The following is an 8,609-nucleotide window of genomic DNA, read 5'->3' on the forward strand; positions in this document are numbered from 1 at the left end:
ACCCCAAAGGAATAGATAGCCCCCACACATGTATTGACGATGAAACATGATGAAGGCACAAACACAGGCAGGAAAATAGGCTGAGCAAATGATGGGGCCCAAACTAACTAGACAGGAAAGGAAAGTGAAGACACTATCTGCAACCTGCAAAAAACCCTACAAAAATAATGTCCAACACTTCTGATAGCAAAATTAGCCTTGAAGTCACTAGACTTCTCCCACTATTTCAGCACTCTGAACTATTCTGAGACAGAGCAAAAAGAGACCGAACTAGTAAGGAACAAAAAGCCAATTGGCAAAATACTAATAAATAAGAGTGGAAATTCAGCTCAGCCCCCAGCCGGGGCCGGCAGACCACACAAAAAACTGAATAGACCAACAAAATCAAGTGTGAACATTAGCCGAAAAACTTAGCTTTAGATGACTGGAACAGAGCTGAAAACCAAGAGCTGACAAGCCAGAAAGAATCACCAGCAACTGAATAGGGCGTCGGCTGTCTTAAATCCAATCTGAGAATCCTGAGATCCAATCGTCATCCTCACTCTCAGGTGGCAGATCTCTACCGATCAAACCAGCCGCACCACCTCCCGTCACCACCAGAGGGAGTCCAGAAAGGGAACTCACAACACAGTAGGTGTTACACCCTTAATTATGATTGTTCATTTCAACCAGCAGCCTCTGTTTAGAAAAATGTATATGTACTGTAGATCCAGATGTGTATCTGGGTCGCCCTCACAGGGCTGCGGGGTACTCGGTACCGGGCCGGTATCAGTGGGATGTGTCACAGCAGCGGTGACGCGGACCGTGGCCCTGGGCACCCAAGTAATGGCGGAGATGTGAATGGTGGAATGTAGTTAGATGAATAGTTTGTGAAGCCACCTGTGGTGTTCGGCAAGGGAGGTGTTAAGCCGACACTGCAGACAGATCCTCCGGGACAGATAGTGTGGTGCAGCAATGATGGTATAGCCCTCCAAAGGCAGGGCTGTTGTCCCAGGGCAGTGAAGATGTGGAGACACTTAGATGGTGTAGTGTTCGGAGCAGGGGATGTACCAGGGCCAGGCGGACGGACGCAGGAAGGAATGGAGGACACCAGGGCATTTAGTTCCAAAGCTTTACTCACAGTCTGTAGTGCCCGCTTCTGTGACGTGTCCTCTGGGTCAGGGACTCAGTCAACCTCCAGGTAAGATGGAATGCTCCCTTCCAACACTCCAACTTATGTGCCTTTTCTGAACGTCTCCTCTATAGTGCCTTTAAGTGTGAAGATCTCCTAGTACTGAGTTACACTGGAGTTCCTCCTGACAAATGTTCCCAAGAACTCTACTTGTATGGCAGACAGCTGTAGCCTGCTTCGGGGACTCTCTACTCCTGAGTCCTGGCTCTCTATCCGTGTTGCTGTTGTGCCCCAAGTCTTAGATGGGAGTAGTGCATTTGCAGCCCACTAATCCACCGGTGTCTGCTGCAGAACCATTAGTGTCCATACAACCTTGGGGACCGGACCCTGGCCTTGTGCTTAGAACTTCTAGGCAGGGTTCTTCCTCTAACCCACGTCCTCTTTGTTCCCTTTCACTCCTACATTCCGTACTTGTCTTTCCCTTCTATGGAAGCTCAGGCTTCGGTTCAATGTCTTTCTCCTTCTTTCCTTTCCCGTGCCAGCTGGCTCAGATCACTGAGGCAGCTGCAGCACTCCTTCCTCCATCCCTCTTCCAGGGATCCCCACTCCTCTCCGAGTGGCTTCCTCTCTCAGACTCTCCCGTCTGACTGACTGAACTCAATCCTGAAACCATCCCGCTCTTTTATATGTATTCTAAATTCCACCCACCTCCCAGCACGTCTAGTGTTTCAAGCAGGGAACCACCAAAGGTGCTCTGCTTCTCTCTAAGCAAGGAGCCGCAAGGTGGCTTTGCTGAACTACTCTATTGTGTGGGGTGCGAGTGTTGGAGCGTGGTCAGGAGCCTCCAACTTACCTGGATGATGGGGCTCTACGCCTTAGAAGAAGGTGCAGTACCTCTGTGGTGACTGAGCCTCAGGGGCGCCACATATCTGATTAGTAACGGTTAACTACCAGCAGTGGATTCTTGTGGCACTTTAAACCTATGTTCAAGCTCCCTTCTAACACTCTTGCAACCCTCCAATCTACCCTTCTGCCCGACTAATCCACCTGTCCCCCCGCTATTCTCCTGCCTCTCCCCTCAGTCAATCCCTTCACTTGCTCCCCATTGCCAAGAGATTCCAGTTCAAAACCCTAACCATGGCATGCAAAGCCATCTACAATCTGTCTCCACCATTCATCTGTGACCCAATCTCCCGGTACTTACCTGCAGGCAACCTTCGATCCTCACAAGATCTCCTTCTCTACTCCCCTCTTATCTCATCTTCCCACAATTGCCCACTAGATTTCTCCAGAGCATCCTCCCAACTCTGGAACTCTCTACCACAACATATCAGATTCTCATCTACCTTCAAAAAGAACCTGAAGACCTACCTCTTCTGACAAGCCTACAACCTGCATTAACCACTGATCCACCAACCCACTGCATGACCAGCTCTGCCCTCACCTACTGTATCCTCATCCCTGGTAGATTCTGAGCCCTCATGGGCAGGGTCCTCTCTCCTCCTGTACCAGTCGTGATTTGTATTGTTTAAGATTACTGTACTCATTTTATTATGTATACACCTCCTCACATGTAAAGCGCCATGGAATAAATGGCACTATAATAATAAATAATTTTAATGTGTAAATATGTGCAAGTGCCGATTAGATACTCATCTGCTTGTCTTAGTGTTGGAAAGGAAAATTAAGGAAAGGGGCTGAGATTCTATAGTCGATAAATGACCAAAACGACGCAAATCACACACTTGCATCGATGTGATCACCCACTCTCACTGGTAATATAGTGGAATTGTGTCAGTGTGCTCATTCCACACTGATAATCATATCTGAAGTCATATGTGAGTGACTGCAGAAATTAGTCTGGAGTCTGGAAAACACCGTTAACCCCTTTCTGATGTATGAAGTACTATCCCGTCCATGTGCCCTGGGACTTAATTCCCAAGGACGGGATAGTGCGTCATAGCGATCAGCGGCGCCCCTTGGGGGAGCGCCGCTGATCGTGGCCGGGTGTCAGCTGATTATCACAGCTGACACCCGGCACTATGTGTCAGGGGCGACTCACGGACCGCCCCAAGCACATTAACCCCTGGCACACTGCGATCAAACATGATCGCAGTGCACTGGGGGGATAGGAGAGAAGCGCACAGGGAGGGGGCTCCCTCCGTGCTTCCCTGCGACCCTCGGAGCGACGCGATGTGCTGCATCGCTCCGAGGGTCTCCTCTCTGCAGGCCCCCGGATCCAATATGGCCGCGGGGGCCTTCGGGGGCCTGCAGAGCAGCGGCTTCCACAGTGCCTGCTGAGAGCAGGCATGAGGAAGCCTGCTGCAGTGCCTGTAAGATCACTGATCTGACAGAGTGCTGTCTAAACTGTCAGATCAGCAATCTGACACCTTATAGTGATGCCCCACCTGGGACAATATAATAAAGTATAAAAAAAAGTGTAAAAATAATTTGTAAAAAATCCCCAAATAAATAAAAAAAAAAAATTCCACAATAAATTTTTTTATTGTAGATAAAAAAATCGATAAAAATGCACATATTTAGTATCGCTGCATCCGTAATGATCCGCCCCATAAAACTGTCCCACTAGTTAACCCCTTTAGTTAACCCCTTCCAAAAAAAACAAAGCAAAAAACAATGCTTTATCATCATACTGCCTGACAAAAAGTGCAATAACGCGCGATCAAAAAGACGAGTATAAATAAACATGGTACCGCTGAAAATGGCATCTTATCCTGCAAAAAACGAGCTGCCATACAGCGTCGTCAGCAAAAAAATAAAAAAGTTATAGCTCCAGAATAAAGCGATGCAAAAATAATTATTTTTTTATCAATTTTACCACATGCGGAATGGTGTAAAGGCACCCCCCAAAAGAAATTCATGAAATGCTGGTTTCTGTTCATTCTGCGTCCCAAAAATCAGAATAAAAAGTGATCAAAAAATGTCACATGCCCGAAAATGGTACCAATGAAAATGTCAACTCGTCCCGCAAAAAAAAAGACATCACATGACTCGGTGGGTCAAAATACGGAAAAATTATAGCTCTCAAAATGTGGTGATGCAAAAACTATTTCTACAATAAAAGCGTCTTTTAGCGTGTGACAGCTACTAAACATAAAAACCCGCCATAAATAGTAAGTCAAACCCCCCATTATCACCCCCTTAGTTAGGTAAAAATAATAAAATAAAAGAAATGTATTTATTTCCATTTTCCCATTAGGCTTAGGGTTACGCTAGGGCTAGGGTTAGGGCTAGGGTAAGGCTGTGTGCACACGATGTGGATTCTGCTGCGGATTTTTCCGCGCAGATTTGGCTAAATCTGCAGGTAAAGCCGCAGGTCAAATGACCTGCGCTTTACCTGCATATTTCGTGTGGATTAGCCTGCGGTTTTCCCCTGCATTTTGACACCAAGTAATGGAGCAGGTGTCAAACCGCTGCGGATTCCACACAAAGAAGTGACATGCTGCGGATTTAAAACCGCAGCAAATCAGCGCAGAAAAATTTGCAGCATGTGCACTGCTTTTTTCAGTTGCCATTGAATATAAAGATACTGTACAACGCAGCAGAATCCGCAATGTGTGCACACACCCTTAGAGTTAGGGCTAGGGTTAGGGCTGAGATTAAGGTTAAGGGTGTGTTGGGGTTAGGGTTGGAGTTAGAATTGGGGGATTTCCACTGATTGGGCACATCAGGGGCTCTCCAAATGCAACATACACCATGATCTCAAATCCAGCCAATTCTGCATTCAAAAAGTCAAACGGTGCTCCTTCCCTTCCAAGCTCTGCCATGCGCCCAAACAGTGTTTTACCCCCACATATGGGGTATCAGCCTACTCAGGACAAATTGAGGGGTCCAATTTCTCTTGTTACCCTTGTGAAAATAAAAAATTGGGGGGCAAAAATATCATTTTTGTGGAAAAAAATATGATTTTTTATGGCTCTACGTTATAAACTTCTGTGAAGCACTTGGAGGTTCAAAGTGCTCATCACATATCTAGATAAGTTCCTTGGGGGGTCTAGTTTCAAAAATGGGGTCACATGTGTGGGGGTTTCCACAGTTTAGGCACATCAGGGGCTCTCCAAAGGCAACATGACACCCGCAGACCATTCCATCAAAGTCTGCATTCCAGAACATCACTACTTCCCTTCTGAGCCCCATCGTGTGCCCATACAGTAGTTTTCTCCCACATATGGGGTATCAGCATGCTCAGGACAAATTGGAAAACAACATTTGGGGTCCAATTTCTCCTGTTACCCTTGGGAAAATGAAAAAAATTGGGTACTAAAAGATCATGTTTGTGGAAAAAATATGATTTTTTTATTTTCTCTCCCGGGCATTACAAACTTCTGTGAAGCACTTGGGAGTTCAAAGTGCTCACCACACATCTAGATAAGTTCCTTGGGGGGTCTAGTTTCCAAAATGGTGTCATTTGTGGGGGGGTTTCCACTGTTTTGGCACATCAGGGGTTTTCCAAACGTGACATGGCGTCCGATTTCAATTCCAGCCAAAAAAGTCAAATGATGCTGCTTTCCTTCCGAGCTCTGCCATGAGCCCAAATAGTCGTTTACACCCACATATGGGGTACTCAGGACAAATTGCACAATAACTTTTGGGGTCATGTTACCCTTGCGAACATAAAAATTGGGGGTTAGAAGATCATTTTTTTGGAAAAAATATGATTTTTTAATTGTACGGCTGTACGTTATAAACTTCTGTGAAGCCCTTGGGGGTTCAAAGTTCTCACCACATATCTAGATAAGTTCCTTGGGGGGTCTAGTTTCCAAAATGGGGTCACTTGTGGGGGGTTTCCACTGTTTAGGCACATCAGGGGCTCACCAAACGAGACATGGCATCCAATCTGAATTCCAGCCACTTTTGCGTTGAAAAAGTCAAATGGCGCTCCTTCCCTTCTGAGCTCTGCCATGCGCCAAAACAATGGTTCCCCCCCATATCAGGTATCAGCGTACTCAAGACAAATTGCACAATAACTTTTGCAGTCCAATTTCTCCTGTTACCCTTGATAAAATAAATTAAATTGGACCTGAATTAATTTTTTTGTGAAAAAAAGTTAAATGTTCATTTTTTTTAAACATTCAAAAAATTCCTGTGAAGCACTTGAAGGGTTAATAAACTTCTTGAATGTGGTTTTAAGCACCTTGAGGGGTGCAGTTTTTAGAATGGTGTCACATTTGGGTATTTTCTATCATATAGACCCCTCAAAGTGACTTCAAATGTGATGTGGTCCCTAAAAATAAAATGGTGTTGCAAAAATGAGAAATCGCTGGTCAAATTTTAACCCTTATAACTTCCTAACAAAAAAAAATTTTGGTTCCCAAATTGTGGTGATGTAAAGTAAACATGTGGGAAATGTTATTTATTAAGTTTTTTGTGTGCCGTATCTCTGTGATTTAAGAGCATAAAAATTCAAAGTTGGAAAATTGCTAAATTTTCAAAATTTTCGCCAAATTTCTGTTTTTTTCACAAATAAACGCAAGTTATATGAATTAAATGTTACCACTAACATGAAATACAATATGTCACGAGAAAACCCTGTCAGAATGACCGGGATTCATGGAAGCGTTCCAGAGTTATTACTTCATAAAGGGACAGTGGTGAGAATTGTAAAAATTGGCCCGGGCATTAACATGCAAACCACCCTTGGGTTAATTTTCCCTTGTGTCAGAGCTGCCCTTGGACTGGTTAGGTACCAAGGTCTATTTGCTAGTGGTATATGTGCCACCGCCATTGCTATGTCCCAGCCCAGACACACTCACATAAAGGTGTTCAGTTATAAGTGGCATATAAGAGTTTAAACTGGACCAACCACTAAAAAAAAATGTCCTGTGGAAGAATTACAATTACAACGTGGTAGGGCTGATGGGCATAGAGCTATAAGGACAGCATTACAGAGGAGGAGGTGGGTCTATAAGGAGGTCTCTGGGAGCTGGGATGTACTGCTCACATTCAAATCCTACAGACTGACCAGAGAGCATTCCCTTCCAGGACAGAGAACCCATCAGGGGAAAGAAAACCTTCCTTGTGATCTCAGGGATTCTTCCCTGTCTACATCCTGATCTCTGTTCTCCTGGGGGAATGTGGGGAATTAATTAATTTGGAAATTATTTTCATCGATTTATTGAATATATTATACACTTTAGGTAAGTGACTGATCTATAGATTTTTATGCCTATATATACTTTTTTATTTATACATATCTGTGTATATTCTATTGATCATCTCATAGTCATCTGTCTATAGTCTCTGTGCATTATTCTGTATATTTAGTATTCAGCAGTATATATTCTGCATGTGTATTTCTGCGCATATATACTGCGTGCTACAAATGTTCTGTGTAGAAATAGTCCATAAACAAACATATTCTGCGTATATCCCATACTCTATTTATCTTTTGTACTTGGGGTTACTTACGCACATTTGCATTAGTTTGCTAAAACTTCAGGGTGATATAATGTGTAAAGTAAATTCCAAACTACTTGAAGTAACATGGACTCAGTCCCAATATTATAGGCTGTAGAAGCACCAACAGTGCTGGCAAAGTAGAGGTTAATAGCAGAATTCTGTGGATTTCCATGTAAATTACAGACTATAGTGGTAATCTGACTGGCATTATTGTGGTAAGATTGTGATTATTGCCAGGAACAGCCCCAAGGACTCGCATGTAAAGCATTTAGCTCTTTTTACATTGTTTATAGTAAATGTTTTTCTCAGGCAGATTTCTTGTCCAGCTTGTGTGATGGATGATTCATAGGACCCTCAGCATAATATCAGACCCCTAGCTGCAGACCACTCGGCCTGACCTTCCCCACTGGGTAGAACGCTTTGTAGAGCTGGGTCTCCACCGGCCACTGGGCTGTCAGTGTGATGAGGTGGCCACACTAGTAAGAACTCTACTGGTGGTGTGTAATGTCCGAGGCTAATCCGGAAAACTGACATTTCATTCAGTCTCACCAGAAATCTTATATCGTATAAATCATATATGGAGATTTCCGGAGACTTAGTGGTTTCTGCTGATTTTGCAGTTTCCTTTTGTGATGTCTGATAATAAGTAAAGAAATATTACTAATAGCTGCCTCTTTCAGAAAATATGGATGGGTAGATAGATATAGCACTGCAGATAGAGAAAGAGATAAATAGATATGAAATAAATGAATAGATAGGAAATAGAGAGATGAATAGATAGATAGATAGATAGATAGATAGATAGATAGATAGATAGATGAATAGATAGATAGATAGATAGATAGATTGATAGGAGGTAGATAGATAGATAGGAAACAGACAGATAAATAGAAACATAGATAGATGGATAGATAGATAGATGAATAGATAGATATATAGATAGGAGGTAGATAGATAGAAGATAGATATGAGATAGATAGATAGATAGATAGATAGATAGATAGATCAATAGATATGGGATTGATAGATATGAGATAGATAGATAGATAGATAGATAGAAAATAGAGAGATGGATAGA

General features: G+C 43.4%; 1 protein-coding gene across 1 annotated transcript in view; it reads left to right on the forward strand.

Moving 5' to 3' along the window:
* Positions 1–7,090: 7,090 nt before the first annotated feature.
* Positions 7,091–8,609, forward strand: part of S1PR3 (sphingosine-1-phosphate receptor 3) — a 12,975-nt gene continuing 11,456 nt past the window's right edge. The window contains exon 1 of the mRNA XM_073575322.1: positions 7,091–7,269. The gene's annotated coding sequence lies outside the window, so the exon portion shown is untranslated. The remainder of the gene's footprint in view (positions 7,270–8,609) is intronic.

This window comes from Dendrobates tinctorius, unplaced genomic scaffold, assembly GCF_039654945.1.
Source record: "Dendrobates tinctorius isolate UK_male_01 unplaced genomic scaffold, ASM3965494v1 ptg000044l, whole genome shotgun sequence".
NCBI lineage: Eukaryota > Metazoa > Chordata > Amphibia > Anura > Dendrobatidae > Dendrobates > Dendrobates tinctorius.